Source organism: Balaenoptera physalus (genome assembly GCF_965194825.1).
Source record: "Balaenoptera physalus genome assembly, chromosome: 7".
Classification (NCBI taxonomy): domain Eukaryota; kingdom Metazoa; phylum Chordata; class Mammalia; order Artiodactyla; family Balaenopteridae; genus Balaenoptera; species Balaenoptera physalus.
Window position 1 is genome coordinate 3,351,827 of NC_138886.1, and position 20,071 is coordinate 3,371,897.

A 20,071-nucleotide genomic window follows, 5' to 3' on the forward strand; every position below is an offset into this window, starting at 1 on the left:
GGTCCGTCTGCTGCTTCACAGGGGTTTATACAGGGGCTGACCTCACCCCCAACCCTGAGCTTCTGGCCTGGGGGACCCCCACAAGGAAGAGCTTCCCACGGAGTGGCGTCCACAGGGAGGGGAAGAGAGGCACTTGACTGTCCCCGGTATCCGCCCATCTCCAGAAGGACGAGATGGCGCCCTGTGTCCTCCTGGCCCCCAGGATGGATTTCCTTAGCTTAGTGCTGAGCTCGTGATTTTTCAACACACTTGATGTGTTTCTATCCACTACAGTTGTTATTTTTACGCCCAGATTGTCCCATCACCGACTTGGAGCATCTACAAGCTGTGTCCTTTTAGAAACGCTTTGCTTTTAAAACACCCTTATCCATCTCTCACGAATCAGTTTTCAGTTTGTACAAAACCGGTCTCCAACGGGGACCCGGGGGTGAGGATTCCCATGCGCCCTCCATCTGATCCGTGGACACTGCGTCCCTCTGAATGTCTCTGGCTCCTTGGTCCTCCTTCTCCTGCGGCCTCTGCAGGTGACACAGTCTTCACTGTGCTCTCAAGGGTGAGTCCAAGAAGATCCGACCCGGGCTCTCCCAGAAACAGCTCTGTGGTCCCGTGGATGTGGCCTCCAGGAAACAGACAAGGAGAGGAAACAGCCCGCACATGAGCTGGGGCCGTGGGCCTGGCCCACCTCCATCCCTGCAATGCCTGGTGGTTAGAATTAAGTCAGGTCTTAATGAATGACTTATATGTGCGTATGTATACATATAACTGTTTTTATTCCAGGGTTTTACTATCAGAACGAGAGACGCATAGTCCTCTCAGCCTTACGAGGTGAGTTCTGGGGTGCGATCCAGCCATCTCCGCCCTCCTGCCCTTCTCTGTGGACAGATCACAGGGGACTGTGGTCAAATCGCAGTGTTTGTAGCTTTCTCGGGAAAGGTCTCCAGAGGCCCACATTCTCACCCTCTCCTGGGATCCCCGGGCAGAAGCGGGGACACACGGTGAGTACACGCAGATGGGAACCACCAGCGCCACCGAAAGGCCACAGTCCAGGGACGTCCCACCTGCCAGCTCGGGTTCCCACGGAGAAGGTAGAAGCTCCCCTGAGACTCACAACCCAGAGCTAAGGTCGGAAGATTCCGGAAGGTCCTTGAGTGTGGGCTCCCACTCCGCCTCCCCAGGTGGCAGCCAGAGGAGGAGGGCGGGGAACCCAGGACGTACTGTGGGGTGTGTGTCTCGGGGTCCCCGATGGGCTCTGGATGCACCCACCCCCAACTCACCCTGGGTCACTGGGCAACGTGCGGAAGCCACTGGCCATGGCCGGACCAGACTGCAGCCTCCAGAAGCACATGCTCACAGCCCAGTCAGAATCACTTTGACCAGGGTCTCCAGCCTCCCCTGGTCACAGAGCCTTCACCATCCAGGGGGGACACTCACATTTGGGCTTGGCTTTTAATTGCCCAGAGCTGGATTTGCCCAGATGTGCTTCTTCCAGGAGAACTGACAGCAGGCGGGCAGATGACAGCACTCGGAGGTGATGGGTCTGGGACAGAAGCCAAGTGCACGGCTCACAGGGGGGTCCTGAGAGCCCCCGAGACAGACAACTGTCATCGAGTTCCAGGGTCAGCCCTGCATGCTTTTGGCTTAAGGTTCTACCCTCAGGGAGCCAGTTCTGAAGGTACCTGGACCCCAGGCTGACCTTTCATTTAGAAAGATGAGATCACATCTTCCACCCAGCTCACCTACTCTCTCCTTTGATTGGATTTCCACTAAAATTCACTCAAAATAAGGCTGACCGTTCACCCAGGTATGCAAGACTCCAGAATTTCTGAAGGTATTTTTCAGGTTACATGCCTATTCACTCAAATTTTACTTGGTACCTGCTTTGTGTAGGAAGCACGCAGGGGCTATGCACGCTCACTAGTGAGCAGGAAAAGCGTGTGTGTGCAGTGCCAGCTAACATCTTTTCTTTAAAGATGAAAAGCGTTGGAATCTATTTCCTTCCATTTGTGGTGCAGCATTTCACCTTAAGTGTAATAAAAAATACATGCAAAAGGGAACTATGAATATGCAAACCTTTAAAAGTCTGTGGCCTATACCAACAAAAAAGATTGTAAAAGGAGGACAAACCAGGAAATATTTTCATCGCGTAAAACTGGAAAAGTCGACATTAATTATTCGTAACCAATTCCTTCAAAAAGTCTGCCTGCGCTGTGCAGCTCCAGAAATACATGGGTCCCTTTCTCCTGGCCCGTATATCACTGAGTTGAAATAGCTTATTCACCATCTGTATCCCCTGATGCTCGTGGGTGCCACTTCTTTCCCCTGGAAGCCTCTCCTAGGCTGAGCTGGTCCTTCCCAGCTCATAGGAAAATTACACTGAATCTTGTCTCTCCACTGGGCCAGCATCTCTCTCCCAGGAAACTTCCCTAAAGGCACCGGCTCTGTTCCCTTCTCAGGATCCGGCCCCAGCGTCAAGGTGGCATATCCGTGAAGGGTGGGTGGAGAAACGTGCTTCACACAGAGGGTTTATAAAGAAAGGACAGTTGCAGTTAAATTTTTTCCTTTTCTCTGTGTGACTCAAGGCCCTTTGAACAGAAACCCAGTTGTCTTGATGCATCCCTTGCTTTTGGCTTCATAAGATACTCCAGGGTCAACTTGTGTGGTTCTTGACCCCAAACTGGACCAGTCCTTTCTCCAAAGAACCCTGGGTCCTATTAGTGGGAAAATGGTACACATGGATCATAATCTGGGTGCAAGGGATGGTCATTGTTTCTAGGCCTTTTCTCACACACACACACACACACACACACACACACACACACACACACACACACACACACACACACACACACGAGAAAATACATCACAATGTCATAGTGATATTTCCAATTCAAATATAGGATTACTGGCTTTTATGTAATTTATTTCATTGGATATTTGTGTTTCTTTTTTTTTTTTTTTTTTTGGTCGCATTGGGTCTTCATTGCTGCACGAGGGCTTTCTCTAGTTGCGGCGAGCGGGGGCTTCTCTTCCTCGTGGTGCGCGGGCTTCTTATTGCTGTGGCTTCTCTTGTTGCGGAGCACGGGCTCCAGGTGTACAGGCTCAGTAGTTGTGGCTCGCAGGCTCAGTAGTTGCGACACACGGGTTGTAGAGCACAGGCTTCAGTAGTTGTGGCGCACGGGCTTAGTCACTCCACGGCATGTGGAATCTTCCTGGACCAGGGATTGAACCCGTGTCCCCTGCATTGGCAGGCAGATTCTTAACCACTGTGCCACCAGGGAAGTCCCCGGATATTTGTGTTTCTTTTCTCTTGCATTCATCATCTTCATCCTAATTGCTTATCCCACTGTGTGTGCTCTTCCAACATGCATACCTAATATTTTCAGAATAACAATGTCAATATTCTCACTGACAACACAGATGCCAAAAAGCATTTGATCGCTTTCCCTCTCTTCCTCAGAAGGACGTACAAGGTACAGCTCACTAGGTACATACAGTGTTCTAAAGTTTCCTGAACTAACTCACAAGAGGGCACTTGCAGAGAAGACCAGCTCCCCTCCACTGCCCTCTCTTTGTTTCCTCCCACCAGAGACAACTATTTCACCAGGTTTTAAAATTCACCTTTCCACGTTTTACAATATAAGTTACAATAAGTGTGTGTATTTGCATATATTATCTGTATTCACAGCCCTTTTCTTAGGTTAAAGGTGGCCTCCACACACTTTTTTTCTACATCTGTCCTTTTTGCTTCCGACATGTCCCAGTGGTCCTGCCAGGTCAGGATGTAGGGAGGCCTTGATTTATTTTTACAGCTGCCTAGAACAACTGAGCACGTTCTGTATTTTATTCCCCTGTCCCTAACTGGTAGTCTGGTACCCACAGCATTTTATATTCTAGCTAGTGGACTTTTATTACATCTTGCCAGATTTCCCTCCTCGGGGATTCTGTCATTTTGCATTCTATATTAGTTTCCCGGGGTGGCCATAAGAAAGTACCACAAACTGGGCAGCCTAAGACAACAGAAGTAGATTCTCTTCCAGTTCCGGAGGCTAGAAGTACAAAATCAAGGTGTCAGCAGGGCCCTGCTCCCTCTGAAATGTGTAGGGGAGAATCTTGCCTTACCTCTTCCAGATTCTGGTGTTGCCAGCAACCCTTAGCATTCCTTGGCTTGTAGACACGTGACTCCAATCTCTGCTTCCATCATCAAATGGCAACTTCTTCCCAGGGTCTCCCTCCTCTTCTTATAAGGACAACAGTCATATTGGATTGCGGCCGCCCTAAGGACCTCATCTTAACTCGACTACATCTATGAAGACCCTGTTCCCAATTAGGGTCATGTCCACGGGGATCAGGAGGCAGGACTGCAGCCTATCTTTGGGGGACACAATGCAACCCCAAACACATTCCTACCAACAAATCATGCAGGTGCCAGCTCACCCACGGTCCCACCAGGAGAGTAGGCTGTCACACATTCAGATTTTTTCAGTCTGGTGACTGAGAAAGGGTGTCTTCTTTTCACTGTAATTGGCATTTCTCGGACGGTGTGTGTGGTTCAGCATCTCTTCATGTGTTTAAGGGACATTTCCATTTCACTTTTCTTTGAAGGACAAAAAGATTTTACTGAGTACTTAGCATGAGCCAGGTCTTCTAGTCACCAGGCACATAACCAGGAACAAGACAGACCCAAGTTCCTGTCTTTATTAAGCTCACTCTGTTGGGGAGAAAAGATGATACATCAATAGGCAAGTAAAACACACAGTCTGCCAGAGTTTCCTGTTGCTGCTGTAACAATTACCACTGCATCGGTGGCTTGTAACCACACAAGTTTATTCTCTTACGGCCCTGGGGGTCAGAAGTCTGCACTCCATCTCACTGGACTAAAGCCCAGGTGTGGGCAGGGCTGGGTCTTTATGGAAGCTCCAGGGAGAGTCATTTCCTGCCTTTTCGGAGTCTAGTGGCCCCTTCGTCCACTCTCAAAGTGCATCCCTCCAACCTCGGTCACTTTGTCACATCAACCCGACTCCTCTTAGGAGGGTGATTGTGTTCACTTCGGGACAATCTGCCACCTCAAGATTGTTCCCACATCTGCAAAGTCCCTTTTGCTATAAGAGGTGGCATTCTCGGGTTCCAGGGATTAGGACATGGGCAGATTTGGGACGGTTTTCCAGCCCAGCAAGCACACCAGATTGTGACTGATGTCCTGGATACAGTGCATCAGCTGGGGGGGACAGGCATAACTTTTAAGTAAGCTTCATGATGAGGTGACATTTGATTGGAGCACAGGTGTGGGGGGAGGGCAATGCCAGGGGAAGGGCGTTCTGGGCAGAGGACGCAGCAGGGCAAAGCCTGGCGGGGGGGGGCAGCGAAGCATCTCTGAGGGGAAGAGGGAGGGGGAGGGCCTGGGGGAAAGGAGGGCCGTGTCAACCACTGTGGGAATTTGGCGTTTTCCCTCAGTGACGGGAAAAGCAGGGGACGGGCTGGGAAGACGGGGGCCAGTATGACATGGGCTTTTAATGACCACTTTGACCACTTCATGGGGACCAGATGATAAAGGGCTAGACAGCAAGAGGCTCTAAATGATTCACGAAGGAGGAGGTCGCTTCTCTCTGGGCACGTGGGACCACCTACACAGCTTGGGGGGCCCAGTGCAAGTGAAAAGGCAGGGAGGGCCCCTCAGAAATCACGCAGAACCTCAAAACTCCAACAACAGAGCAGTAAGACGAGTGCAGGGCCCTGGGCGGTTGCACAGGCCCCATGCCCACCTGTGGAGCCGTCCTCGTCATGTGGACCGTGGTACCACCAAGCCGTGAATCCTGATACATTGTGACGGTAGAGCCACCGCATCTGCTCCTGGGTTGGATGTAGGAAAAGAAGCATGGAGAACAAGGCCACGGTTTGAGCCTGAACAGCTGGGACACAGAGCAGGGCCCCCTGAGAGGGGCCGGGTCAGGAGGTGGAGCTGGACGGGGCGTCCCGGGAGACAAGCCAGGGAGCGGTGACCACAATGGTGGCGTCAATGGCCTGGAGACAGTAGAGGCCACAGAGAGAGATGCTCGAGCAGAGGACAGGATGGGGGAGAAAGAAAGAGAACAGGTGGGGAGAACCCCGTCAGGAGGGTCCCGGGAGCCGCAGAAGAGAGTGCTTCCAGAAGTTGCCGTCTGCAGTTCTAAATGTTGCCAAATGGAGTGAGATGCCAATGGGAACTGACCAAAGGGCTGGCCAGGGGTGGGGCCGCTGGACAGAGTGCTGGGGCGGTTTGGACGCAGGGTGGGGGAAGAGGGGAGGGAGCTGGGCCAGGGAGTCAGATGCTCTTCGGAGTTGGTTTGGGGTAAAAGAAGGCAAAGATATGGAGTGGGGTCTGCAGCACCCACAGACTGGACAGCTTTGCTTTCTCCCACCTCCCCCCACTTCCCTCACCTCCACCTCCCCCACCCCTCCCCCACCTCCACCCCTCCCCCAGCCACCCCTCGCCCACCTCCCCCCACTTCCCTCACTTCCACCTCCCCCACTCCCACCCCATCCACCCCTCCCCCACCCCCTCCCCTTCCTCCACCTCACTCCCGCCCCACCTTCTCCCCACCCCTCCCCCACCTCCATCCCCTCCCCCACCCCCACCTCCATCTCCATCTCAACTCAGCTCAGCTCACCTCAGGCTTGGGAGGATTCCTGGTGGGATTTTGTGCAAACTCCATTCCCATTTCCAGGAGTAATGTCAGCTCCTTCCAAAAATGTCTCCTCCCCATCTTGTCCATAACACACCGGCTGGAAAAAAAGTCTTCATGGGGCACTGTGGTCTGTGGCAGTCATTGCCAGGGCTGGAGTCACGCCCCCATGCTGCCCCACCGTCCATAACCTCCTTTATTTCTGGTTCACGGGAAAGGGTGAGAAAACTGAGTGAAAACTGACTGCGACCAGGAAGCCAGAAGCCCTCCCCAGGGCACAGGAGCCGTGGGCTGTGTGTGACACAGGCATGATCTGCCGTGTGGGGGGCGCCCAGACCCCAGGGGCCAATGCCTTGTACAGGAAGGGGCTGCCTTCCATTCATTCCAAGACAGGAGGGTCAGGGGTCAGGGGCCGGACGTGGAGGTTGACCCTCCCCAGCTGGTGGACGCCTCGACTCACAGTGGACACGCAAAGAGCCAGGCTCTCTCGTTCTGAATCACAGCAGCATTCCAGAGCTGGAAAGACTCATCAGATATATTAGGCTAGGTGACTGCCTGACACCCCGGCTCTGCCTGCCCACTGACCCCTGCTCCGCCTGCTGTGTGCCCTCTGACCTTGTGTCACAAGCTTTAGACAGGCCTGGCCCCACGACACCTCTCCCCGACTCCTGCTGTAACACTGGACCTGTTGCACTGAGTCCAGAGTGCTCAGGGTCCTCAGGCCGCCCAGGGGACCAGATGTCAGGACAGTGAGGAGGAAAGCAGCACTGTGGACCAGACAGAGCAGGGAAGAGACAAACCTCCAGGTCCGTGAGGCTAGCGGAAGGCTCTGGGGAGTGGATGTAAGCAGGCAGATATAGGATGGGGATAAGAACGGGGAGGCAGTGAGTGTGCGTGGAGAGTCTTAGGTTTCCGCAGCTGTGTCCGCAGGGCGGCCCTGGTCACAGGGGCAGTGCCGGGCAGCTGGCACTCCTATGGGAAAACCTGCTGTCCTTCTGGTGGGAACGAACCTCAGGAAGGAGCCCAGGCAAGAGTGAGGGGGACCCAGAAAAGGAGAGAGCCAAGAAGGGGAGCCCATATTCTATACAAAGGCTCAGTCTGGGACTCTGGCTGGACCCTGAAGCACACGCCCATGGAGCAGACGAAGAGCAGGTGAATTGGGATTTAGGCTCAGTCATCCACAGGTGTGACAGAGTTCACAGTTTGGGTCTAACCAAGTAAACTGCCTTAAAAATACCAACCTTTTGGAGCCATACAGCAGAAACCAAAGTCTCAGAACAAAGCAATAATAGTTTCCCAGGGTATTCAACGATTGAAGAGTCAGGAAAATGTGGTATGTTTACAAGGAAAACATCCAGAGATGGACCAAATGTGAAATCAGTGGACAAGGGCAGCCATTTTTTTTTTTTTTTTTTTTAGTAAATTACTTACATTTAAACATTTTTAAATTTATTTATTTATTTATTTTTGGCTGTGTTGGGTCTTCGTTTCTGTGCAAGGGCTTTCTCTAGTTGTGGCAAGTGGGGGCCACTCTTCATCGCGGTGCACAGGCGTCTCACCGTCCCGGCCTCTCTTGTTGCGGAGCGCAGGCTCAGCAATCGTGGCTCACGGGCCCAGTTGCTCCGCGGCATATGGGATCTTCCCAGACCAGGGCTCAAACCCGTGTGCCCTGCATTGGCAGGCAGATTCTCAACCACTGCGCCACCAGGGAAGCCCAACAGCCATTTTTAACTATGTCAATGAGGGAAGGAAAATACCCTCACAATGAATGGAGAGATAGAAAATCAAGCAGAGAAATAGAAAATGTAAAAATACCCAAATGGAAATTTTAGAATTGAAAAATAAAACATCATAAATTTAAAAATTTTCCAGATGGGCTTAATTAGCAGATTGGAGATGATGGATGAGAGAACCAGTGAACTTGAATATATTGATAGAAATCACCCAACGTGAAGAAGAGAAAGAAAAACCACTAAGAAAATGAATGGCATCTTAGAGGGCATCCTTAAAGAAAACCCTCTCAACCAAGACGTTTACATCCAACTAGAGTAACTTCAACAATGAAGAATAAAGACATGTTTTGTTACAAGACAGCAAAGAGCACCTTTCTCCAGATGCTACACTACATGGAATGCTAGGGTGTTCCTCAGGCAGAATGTAACGATGCCAGGTGGAAATGTGGACCTTCAGGAATGAATGAAGAGTATCAGAAATGGCAAGTATCTAGGTCAATAGAAAGTGACCACTTTCTCCTTAATTTCTTTAAACTACATGTGACTGGTTAAAGGAACACGTAGACACTGTCTTTGGGGTCTATAATGCACGTGAAGTAATACATTTGACGATGATAGCATGAAGGATGAAGGTGTGACTGGATCTATGGAGTTGTAAAGTGGCACAATATTAACCCACACAGACTGTGAAAAGTTAGGGAGTGTATATTGTAATTGCTAAATAATCACTAACATAACAATGCAAAGATATACAACTCAAAAGTCCCAAGGTAAATTATAATGGAATTATTTTTAAAACAGTCAAATAATCCAAAATGAAGTAAGAAAGTAGGAAAGGAACAACAATAATAAACAACAAAAAACAGAGGAAAAACCAGAAAACAAATATAAAATAATACACCTGAATATTAACAGAATAAGTACTCCTATTAGAAGTATCAGAATGGATTTTTTTTGAAAAGCAAGACCCAACTCTATACCGTCTACAAGAGAAGCACTTTAGTAAGACAAAAACAGGTTGAAAGTAAATGGATGAAAACATATATACCATGCAAAGAATACAAGTAAGAAGTTGCAGTAGCTTTATTAATATCAGATAAAATAGACACCAAGACAAAGAATGTTGTCAAAGGCAGAGATGGACATTTCATAAAGATAAAAGGGCCAATTCATCAGGAAGACAAAACAATCATGAATGTGTGTGCACCTAATAACAGAGCCTCAAAATACATGGAACAAACATTGACAGAACTGAAGGAAGAGATAAAAGATTGTAGTAAAATATTTTAATGCCCCTCTCCCGACAATTGACAGAAGAGCTGGAGACCAAAACAATCAATAAAAACTTGGAGGACCTGAACAACACTATCTATCACCATGACATAGTCGATATGTATCAAACACTACACCCAACAAAGGAAAATGCATGTTTTTTCTAAGTTCACATGGTCTGCTCACCAAGACAGACCATATTCTGAGCCACACAGCAAATAAAACAAATTTAAAAGAATTGATGTCAGACACAGCATGTTTCCTGACCACGGTGGTATTGACTTAGAAATCAAGGACAGTAAGATATGTAGGAAACTCTCAAACATATGGACATCAACAACACCCAAATAATCCATGCTCAGGGAAGAAATCACAATGAAAAGTAGAAAATACTTCAAACTGAATGGTAATGAAAGGACAACTTATGACAATTTATGGGATGCAGTTAAAGCAGTGTTTTGAGGGAAATGTATAGCTTTAAATGGCTTGTATCAGAGACAAATAAAGGTCTACAATCAATAACTTAAAGTTCTACCTCAAAACTAAAAGTAGAGCAAAATCAACCCAGAGTAAATAGAAGGGAGAAAAGCTAAAGATAAGGAAAGAAATCAAAGAAATAAGAAACCAACAAAAAAATAGAGGCAATAAACAAAGCCAAAAGCTGATTTGTCAAAAAGCTCAAACGATTGGCAAAACCTTAGCAAGCCTAACCCCCCAAAATGAGAAAAGACACAAATCATCAATATCAGGAATAAAAGAATGGTTGCTATTTCAGATCTTAACAAGATAATAAGAAGATAGTATGAATAACTTAATACTGATAAATTCACTAACATTAAAAATTAATAAAAGAATATCATGAGTAAACTTATGCTAAAAAATCTGACAACTTTGGTTAAAAGGACAACTTCCTCAAAAAATTACCCAAATTCACACTAGATGAAGGAGAAAAGCTGAATATTTCTATAGCTATTCTTTAAAATGAGTTTTTTAAAAATAAAAACGAACAAACCTTCCCTCCAAGAAAATTCCAGGCCTAGATGGTTTCACTGGTGAATTATATCAAACATTCAAAAAGATACAACATATAATTTACACAAACCCTTTCAGATAACAGAAGAGCAGGGAAAAGTTCTCAACTTGTTTTATGAGGCCAGCATAATTCTAATATAAAAACAAAGGCATTGCAAAAAAAGAAAAAAGAAAAGAACAGCTATGAACCAATATTTCTTATGATTGTAGACAAGAAAGTCCTTAACAAAATACTAGCAACCCAGGAAATCTAGCAACATTTAAAAAGGATAACGCATTACCATTAAGTAGGGTTTATCTCAGAATACAAGGATGGTTTAACATTAGAAAATCAAACAACATAATTTACCATATTAACAGAATAAAGAAGAAAACCCACATGATCATGGTAATAGGTACAGAAAAAAAGCATTTGACAAAATTTGACAAAATTAGATACAGAAAAAAAACATTTGACAAAATTTGATAAAACTCTCAGGGACCTCAGAATAGAGCTATTCAGGGTAGGTATGTGAAATCTAAGCTAACATCATACTTAATGGTGGCAAAGGTTTTCCCCGTAAGATTGGGAACAGGCAGGGATTCCTGCTCTCCTGGCTCCTGAAGAGTCTAGCCATCGCAGAAGGAAAACAAAGAAGTAAAAGCGTACAGATCTGAAAAGAAGTAACCCAGTCTCTCTTTGGGGTTGAAATAATTGCTTGTACTGTCTCCATAGGAACAAGGACCAGAGACCTTCACCTCTGCGGCCCAGGTTGTGCCAGCCCCTCCTGCACTTCTCCCGAATCTGTGCCCTCTGAGCAAACCCCAGAAGGAAGCATGATGCTGGTGCCGTGGATTCATTACTTATGAGACAGAAGCTCTATGGAAGCCTCTGATTAACCCTCTGCTGGGGCCATCGCCTCACAAGCCCCGAAAGTGCCCCCTGTTGGGTCTTAGTTCCCACCAGGACCTGCGGCAGCCCCGCGTTTCTTAACCAAAACAAAGACTTTCAGAAGTAACCCAGAAGTGGTTACCCGCTTCATCTCCATGCAACAGGATGGCCCAGAAGGCCCTCCGGGGGATCTTCCCTAAATAGCAGATTGGCTACAGAATTTCAGACTGTCTCCAATTTTTTTGTCATTGCTGACAAAACACTAGCGGGAGACCCCATGGAAGTTGATGTGCCTTATTTTATCTTCTTGCCTTTTTTCTAAACCAGGACCTTCGCTAGGGCATCTCGTGGCCTTTGCTTTCCTTGTTGCCTTTGTTCTCACATTGCACCCGGGGGAACCAGACAATCAGGTGAAGCTGCAGACTCGAGAGTGTGTCTCTGCAGATGCGGACGTGTCTCTGCAGACGCGGACGCGGGGCTGAGTGGGGCCTCGCGGGGAGGAGGGGCAGCCGGGCAGGGGAAAGCCTGGCTCTGGATCCTGAGGGGCCTGGGTTTGAGGCAGTGACTCCCCTGTCCCTGCCTCAGTCTCCCCACATGTAAAATGAGGCAACAGCAGGAGACAGACAACGGTTTCTAGCCTGGGCCTGGCTCAGGCTCATTGTTTAGCAAGTGGCAGCTCTCTGGCCTGTTTGTGTCCCCTGATGGCTCTTGGCTGCAAGCGTGGAATTTGGAAGGAGGTCTCCAGCCCTGGGATGGGGTACAGGGTGGCACTGACCCTCATCCCAGCAGGCCAATGTGGCGGAGCGAGAAGATCACTGCTGGACGCCGCAGCCCTGCAGCTCTGCTGCGTATGGGGGCTCCATTTCCTCACTCTGAAAAAGTGGAAGCAGCGAGGCTTAAATATAGACGCAGTGAGAATAGACTTCACACGCACGCGGTCCCCAGCGCCGTGAAGCACAGCGGGTTTAACAATTGCACCGTCCCTCCCTCTCCCCCGACCAGGAAGAAAGCCAGGGGCTGGGTGGGCTACAGGATGGGAATCCCTCCACGGGAACCAGCCAGGCCCGGGCCGGGGAGCTGGGCTGGGCCCTCAGGTGAGAAGTAGGGGGCACTGAGTAGACCCAACCCCACAGCAGCAAAGGGTGGCGAGCCCTGGCCTCAGGGTCAGGGGCCTCCCGCCCGCGCTCACACCGGGTCATTCCGCCTGTCCCTGCAGCCCTGTCTCCTCTGACAACCCAGCTCGCAGAGCCCGTCGGACCCCTGGGGGCTGCCCGCTCCCAGGAGCCCATCGCCACCTGTGGTCATGCCCCGGACGGCAGACGGCCTCCCCCTCGGCCCCTGGACACGGCATCTCCTCCCAGGCTACTCACCCACGACCACGCCCCACCCAGACCTCCTGACTCCCCCCACCGGCTTCTCTCTGCGTCTCCCCCTGCAGGGGAAGCCTGTTTCCTCACCCAGAGACCCAAGCCAGCTTCTAGACCATCCTTGACTCCCAAGCCCCACACCCAGCCCTCAGCACGTCCCATCCCCAGTCTCAGGACAAAACACTGCATCAGCGCTCCTAAATGTCTCCACAGGCGGCTCACTCCCAGCCAAGTCCAGTCATCCCTCTTGGGACCCTTTCAGCTGCCCCAGGGCGACAGCCTCGGGTGGTCCCACTCTAACCACCCCCAGCTCCCTTCTTCACAGAGAATCAGAGTTCTCAAAGTGCGAGTCACACCCTGTCACCTCCCTTCTCCAAACCCCATGGCTGCTTTGTCATTAGAACAGAATCTTTTTTTTTTTTTAATATTTATTTATTTGGCTGCACGGTCTTAGTTGCCGCATGCGGGATCTTTAGCTGCAGCATGCACACGGGATCTAGTTCCCCGACCAGGGATCGAACCCAGGCCCCCTGCACTGGGGGCACAGAGTCTTAGCCACTGGACCACCAGGGAGGTCCCGAGAACAGAATCTAAAAGCCTCTCTGTGGCTGCCGAGGTCCAGCTCCAACCTCCCATCTCCAGTCCCCGCCCCCTCTGCCCACGCCAGCCACGCTGGCCATCTCTGTCCCCCTCCCCAAAAGTCACCAAGTCTCCCCCTTCCCCAGCCTCCAGAGGGATGCTGCCTGTCCCTCCTCATGGTCTCCTCAGAGGGCTTGCCTGGCCACCGTCTCCCCAAAGCCATCCCGGCCCAGTACCCTCATCCTTATCCTCACACACCTTCCACAAGCAATATTTACCCAGCCTTTTCACTTGCTTGCTTATTTGTTTTCTGTCCCTGATCTAGGTTGGAAAATGGTTCTCCGGAAGATGTCCGTATCCTGATCCCTGGTCCCTGCCAACGTCACCTGTTACGGAAAAGGTGCCTTTGCAACTGGGGTCAAGTTAAGGATCTCGACGTGAGGAAATCATTCTGGATTATCCAGGCGGCCCTCAAGGCAATCTCAAGTGTCCTTATAAGAGGGTGCCAGAGGAGATGTACACCCACAGAGGAGAAGCGAGGTGAAGATGCAGCAGAGAGTTTGAAGATGCCGGCCTCGAAGATTGGAGTGATGCAGCCACAAGCCAAGGAGCACTGAGAGCCACCAGCGATGGAAAGGCAGGAAAGACCCTCCCTAGAGCCTCCAGAGAGAGGCCGGCATAACTCCTGGGCAATAGGAAGGGTGGGATCGCTGTTCACCAGAACGGGGAAGAATGTGGCAGGAGCTGGACTGGCTTGGGCGGGGTACACAGAGCTGTGTACCAGCCAGGGAGCTGTCGGGCTGGAATTCGGCTACCAGTGTGGGGTTCAGGGAAGAGTCTGCACCAGATGCAAATGGGCGACAGCATAGAGATGTGGTTGGTGTCGGGGCCTGGAGGAAGCACCTGGCAGAGACCTTCAGGAGGCGGGAAGATGGTGAGGACCACAGAGGGCCTGGCGAAGGCCACGGGGAGTGGCCTGCCGGGTCCAGAGGAAGGAAGGGCTCCAGGGAGGAGGGGACATTAACCCGCTGGGGTGCCGCTGATTTTTTCAAGTGAGATCAAGACTCATTTTTGACAGCTGGGTTTGGCAATTTGAGCTGGACCACAGCAGTTCTGGGCAGTGGGCTCAGGAGAGACCAGGCGGAGAGCCTGTGGCCACAGTGAGCGCAGACCTTGCTTCTGGAAAGGGGAGCAGAGAGGTGCGGCGATGGTGTAGGGAAGAAAGGGAAAGAGGTGTCCTTAATAAGAGGGGAGAAAACGGCCACCTTTCGTGGGAATGGTCCCACGGGGAGGAGCAGACACGTGTCGGGGAAGGGCCGTGCGAACGGGGCAGACAGTCCGCCGGGACAGGGCAGGCATAGCGCCTGGGACTGCAGATCTCCTGGTGGGAGCCCCGATGTGCTCAGTGCAGCGCGTGTGGGGAGGGGACCACGTGTGTAAGAGCAGCCAAGGAGTCGGAGCTGGGGAGGGGGCCGAGGCCGGACTCCTGGGAGTACAGGGCGCCCTTGGGGGGGAGTCATTAGTTCACGGGGACTGTTGGAGCCGGAGCCGTCATAGGAGTCATCTGGGGGCAGGGAGGCTGGGGAAGGCCAGGGGGCTGAGGCCCGAGAGTGGCTCCAAGGATGGTTCCTGGGGGCCCAGCTGGACGGGGGGAGGGGAGGCTGCGGGGGAGGCTTAGGGGGGCTGCAAGCAAGGGAGTGGGGTCTCAGTGCCACTGGCTCCTGGATGAATACTTGCAGAGTGGACATCACCTCCCACAAGGCCTGGGGGGTCCGTGCGAGAAAACCTACAAGCCCTCAGCACAGGCCGGGCACACAGTGGGGATGAGAAAGGCGTCAGCGCTGTGGTCTCTGCTGCCCTGCTCGCCACTTGCACCGTGACAGTGCATTGCATCCAGGACCGGCCACCTTTCCTCCCCAGACGACTTCCCAAGGTTAGAAGCCTGCCTCCCGGCTGCACCAGCCCACACGCTGATGAGGGAAGGCAGCTGGGGTCCTGGGTCTGAGCCCATGGCCGTCGCCAGGCGGGTGCCTGCAGCCCGGAGACGGCTTCTGTCTGGCCAGGCCTGTCACATAGTGGGTCTCAATCAACCCCTGCCATTCAGTTCAGCAAGGACAGTGGGCACCCAGGGAGGCTGAGAAGGGAGGGTGGAGGCCCGGGAGATGGGGGCTGGGCACAGCGCCTGGAGGAAGGGGCAGCGCGTAGCCCACCGGCTCTGAGCACCGGAGGCCGGACAACTCAACTCACGTGGGTTGGGGCCCACTTGCCAGGAAATTTGCAGGGAGGAGAGGGGAGAGTCAGTGCCGTTGCCTTGGCAACTTCTCTGTCACATTCTAATGAGGTTGGCAGAGGAAGGCGGTCCGTCTTAAAGGAGAACGAAGCACAGAGATTTGGTGGCGTCCTGAGGAGTCTTAGCAGGAACTCAGCTCCTTCCGAGCTCTGGCCTGAGTTCCTCAGGACAGCAGTAGAGGGGCTGGGGTGACCGGGACCTGCTGTACCAGCTGAAGGGGCTCAAGGCCGGCATGAAGGGACAAGAGGCCACTGATGCTTAAACCAAGCCCCAAGCCCACTTCTACCTGGAACCATTGCTCTGGGGTCTTCCTAGTCTCCCGGGTGGGAAAACCGGAGCGCGAGGAGAAAGACAGGAACCTCAACAGGTCAGCAGAGAGGTGAGGCCACATCGGGGGCCGTGGCCACCCTGCACACCGACTTCAGCCAACCCCAAAGCGGTGAACGGGAGCAAAGAACTCAGGAAGGGCTGCTGGGGCCACGGGGGTGGGCACTTGGCCCAGAACAAGGACCAGAAAACGAGGGGACTTGGGTGGCAGGAGTGGATACGAATATGATAAACCCCGATAATGTAAAATAATACAAGCCCTGAAAATGCAGAGAAGGGAGAGGGGAGGCCAGAGGAAGAGGAAGGGAACATGGCCCTGTCTTTCAGATCAGATGTGGCCAGCGTGGGCAGGATGGAAGCCCGGGGCAGAGGCGCGTCCACCTCCAGATGGGGAAGGGTCCATGCAGACTTTTCTTCCTCCGTATTACAGGGTTCTTTCAGGAGATTGTAGCTTGTGCCGTGAGGATAAACGAGATTTCAGTTAACACTGTCTTCAGTTTGACTTCGTTTTCCCATCCTCTGTCAAGTTCAAGGGCAAGCTAGGATTTCCTTGCTTGGGGGGGTGATAGGCCCTCCCATCAGCACCTGCCCATCTGTCCTCTGCCTCCAGCCTGTGAGCCTGGCACGTCCTGCACATTTCCTGGGGCTGCGACCCCCCCACTGCTCACAGCTGGCAGGTAGGGGCTGCCTCATCCCGCAGAAGGGGCGGGCATGGGAGGGTGACCCCCGCATGCCAGGGGTCAGGTTTGCTTTTAGGGGACAAGATCTGACACTTCTTCCTTGTATTTCCTCTGCACCTACGCACGGAAAAACTGTCTTATCACGACCACCCAGCCACAGCACCGCTTATTCTGGGCAGTGGGCTTTTGCTGCTGTTGCTACATTCTTCTTTGTATGTTAATTTTTAAAGCAGTAAAATAATGAGTCTGTGTAACTGTTTAAAACAACTTTCTTAAGATATAATTCACGGACCAGACAATTCACCCACTTAAAGTGTACAATTCAATGGTTTGGGTACATCATGTTATTATTTTAATTGTGGTAAAAATTAACTATAGTAAAATATATAAATATACTTACTAAAACTTTAAGTATAATTCAGTGACATTAATGACATTTCCCACCTTGTGCAAATGTCACGGCTATTTCCAAACCTTTTCGTCACCCCAAACAGAAATTCTGCACCATCAGGTAATGACTCCCTATCCATCCCTCGGTCCCTGGTAACTTCTAATCGACTTTCAGATCCGTCGAACTGAAATCTGCCTATTCTAGATACCTCACGTACGTGGAACGATACAACACTTGTCCTTTTGGGACTGGCTCATTTTACACAGCGTAATGTCCTCAAGGTTTATCCTTGAAGCCTGTGTCAGAATCTTCTTCCTTTTTAAGGCTGAATAATATTCCATTCTATGAACATACTACATTTTGTTTATTCATTCATCTATCAACAGACACGGGCTTCCATTTCTTTGCTGTTGTGGGTAACGCTGCTATGAGCATGGGTGTGCAAATATCTCTGTGAGAATCTGCTGTCAACTCCTTTGGGTATCTGCCCAGACATGGAATTACTGGTTCACATACAGTCCCCTGCATACGAACCTTCCAGTTGCGAACTTTCAAAGACGCGAACGTGCATTCCATCAACGTCAGGCGTGAGTGAAATTGCAGCTTGCCCTCCGTCTCCTATTGCTGACGACCCTTCAGCTCTACCATCTCCCACCTCCTTTCCCTCCTCTGGTCAGTAACTCTTCTTGCCTTTTCACTCGATGCCAGCCCCTGGATGCCAGCTGTTGTACTGTGCTACTTTACTTTTCAAGGGACTGTACTGTAAGATTAAAAATGTTTTCTTTATTCTTTGTGTTTGTTTGTTATGTATTGTTTGTGTGAAAAGTATTATAAACCTATTATAGTACAGTACTATCTAGTCGATTGTGTTAGTTGAGTACCTAGGCTAACTTTGTTGGACTTATAAACAAATTAGACTTACAAACGCGCTCTGGGAACGGAACTCGTTCGTATGTAGGGGACTTGCTGTAGTTGTATGATTTTTAAAACAAAAAGCAATTCTTGCTACTCTTACATCTTAGCTCTCAGCCCACCTGAGGAAATCAACACAGCCTTCCTCCCCCGTCCATAAAACAAAACCCCAAGACTGGGTCACATCCCAGCTCCGTGACCATGCCGCCCACCCTCCCGAGCCTCTGTCCCTTTCTGCGCCCCTGGCAGCTGCAGAGGGAGAGGCTGGGTGGAGTCTGGGGTGCTGCAAGGCTCAGTCAGCTCCTTCCTCATCGTTCTTTCAGGGGCTTATAAAACACTTTTACCCATTCCTGCCCTTCATCTTGTCAACAGCCTGTGAGACATGCAGCACTGCATCATTCAACCCCATTCTACAGGAGTGGAAATGAGGCTCAGAGAGCCACTCCCAGGAAGGGCCAGGACCAGGCACCAGCCCCTCCAGCTCCAAATGCAGCCTGTCTCATGGGTCACCAGGAGCCCAGAGGCCATGGGGCTGACAAACAGCTTTCTCTCATTGAGGAGAAGGAGAACACGCGGGTAAATCAGACAGAGGAAGGGCAAAGAGAAAAGAGCCCCCGCAGCTGTACCTCGCCTTTCCTCCCATCTCATCTCAGACCCTCAGGGTCCACTCAGCCTGGGGGCACCCCACAGGAACTCTCTCTGCTTAAACACCTCCAGGGCTGGGAAGCTCACTCCTTACCAGAAAGTCCAGCCCTGGACCAGAAAGTCCAACCAGGCTTCCCTGGTTGTAGCTCTGTCCCTTGGCTCAGAGGACAGAATTCCTCCGAGGCAGAGGCCCCTCAAGGCCAGGGTGGACGCTGACAGGGCAGGAGTTGGCATCCCGTCCTTGCTCTGGGATGCCTGCTCTGGTGACCCCATGTGAGTTATGCCCCCAGGCTCCCGCTTCCCCATCTGTGATGTAAGAGGGCTGGGCCACATCACCCCCTGCTGCTCTGCATCTAGGCTCCTGGTTCAGCGAAGGCATCTTGGGTACGCAGAGTTGTGTCTGGCTTCCATCTGAACCCATGTGCACACAACCCAGGGCAGACCCACGGGCCTGTGCGTGCCCACCTCCATGTATGCATGCGAACCGTGAAAACAAGGACAGACCTTCACCCACACGCCCCACGTGGGGACAGAAGCCCCAGCACGCAATGTCTGTTCCCTCTTCGCCCCCTTGCTGGCCACCGCAGAAGGAGAGGAAGGAGACCTGTCAGTGCCAGATGGCCCACTTTCTAGCTCCGAACACCCCCCCTTAATCCCCCCGCCCACCGCCAATCATCCTTCCTGGGTCTCAGCCTCAGTTTCTCTCATTAAAGGGTGGCCTCTAAGGTCACCTCCCGCAGCCGCCATTCCGCATCCCCACTCCGCGTCCACTCGTTGAGTCCAGGGGCGCCCGGGTCTCCAACGCCGTCCGCCTGCGTCCCGATCCCGGCTGCCAGGGCCCTGGAGCGCCGCCGCCGAGGCCAGCCAGGGTGGAGTTTTCTCTCCGATTAAATTTCCCCCGCCTTTTTGATGTCACATCCTGTCCCGGTCTGCTTCCCCGCCGCCGCCGCCGCCCTCCCCGCTCCCGCGCGTGAGCGTGGCGCGCGGGGCCCTCTGCGCCCCCCCCCCGCCCCTCCCCTTCCCCGGCAAACTTTTGGCACCCGGGCCGCCCAGCTGCGCGCCCCAGCTTTGCGGGCGCGGGGCCGCTAGGAGGAGGGGCCGAGGAGGGGCCTAGGGGCGGCCCGCCCCGCCCGCCCGCAGCCCGCCGCCCGCCGCCCAGCCGGGCGACCGCGGAGCAGCTCGACGCGCTCGAGATGCAGAGCAGAGGCTCCGCGCAGCAGACCCCGCGCGCCGCCTGCTCCGGGTGCTGAAGGCGCGGGGACACTGCCGGGCGCCGCCGCGGAGCCAGCAGAGCCGGGAGCGCGTCCGCGTCC

At 52.0% G+C, this 20,071-nt stretch overlaps 1 long non-coding RNA gene across 2 annotated transcripts; it reads right to left on the reverse strand.

Moving 5' to 3' along the window:
• Positions 1 to 359: 359 nt before the first annotated feature.
• On the reverse strand, positions 360 to 20,032 carry LOC309664600. 2 transcript variants are annotated; one of them, XR_014265952.1, is made up of 4 exons: positions 19,490 to 20,032; positions 6,645 to 6,759; positions 5,760 to 5,847; positions 2,932 to 4,708 (listed from the first exon to the last, which is right to left on the reverse strand). It is a non-coding gene; the product is annotated as an uncharacterized lncRNA (long non-coding RNA). The 2 variants fall into 2 exon arrangements; XR_014265951.1 differs by lacking the exons at positions 2,932 to 4,708; positions 5,760 to 5,847 and adding an exon at positions 360 to 699.
• Between the last annotated feature and the right edge of the window lie 39 nt (positions 20,033 to 20,071).